This window comes from Calidris pugnax, unplaced genomic scaffold (genome assembly GCF_001431845.1).
Source record: "Calidris pugnax isolate Ruff unplaced genomic scaffold, ASM143184v1 scaffold15, whole genome shotgun sequence".
Classification (NCBI taxonomy): domain Eukaryota; kingdom Metazoa; phylum Chordata; class Aves; order Charadriiformes; family Scolopacidae; genus Calidris; species Calidris pugnax.
In genome coordinates, this window is record NW_015090774.1 from 180,592 (window position 1) to 180,931 (window position 340).

General features: G+C 70.6%; 1 protein-coding gene across 1 annotated transcript in view; it reads right to left on the reverse strand.

Annotated features, from left to right (window-relative positions):
• The window catches only part of RTKN (rhotekin), a 9,564-nt gene that overhangs the window by 8,607 nt on the left and 617 nt on the right, over window positions 1–340 (reverse strand). The gene's annotated exons all lie outside the window — the stretch shown is intronic.

Genomic DNA, 340 nt, shown 5'->3' on the forward strand with positions numbered 1-340 from the left:
AGGGGGGGGGGGGCGCGGCGGCGGGGCGCCCCCTACCGGCACAACATCCCCCCCCCTCCGTGTGTGTGTGTGTGTGTGTGTGCACCGGGACCCCTCCACGTGTGCACTGAGACCCCGCAACGTGCAGATGGCTCTGGGGAAACCGGGACCCCCTCCACCTCCGTGTGCACCGGGACCCCTCTTATATCTGGCAGCTGGTACCGGAGAAACCGGGACGCCCCCCCCCAAAGTGTATCAGGACCTCCCCGTGTGCACCGGGAGCCCCCGAGTGCACCGGGAGCCTCGTGCATGCACCGGGAAGCCCCCCGTGCACCAGGACCCCCCCGTCGAGTACACCCCC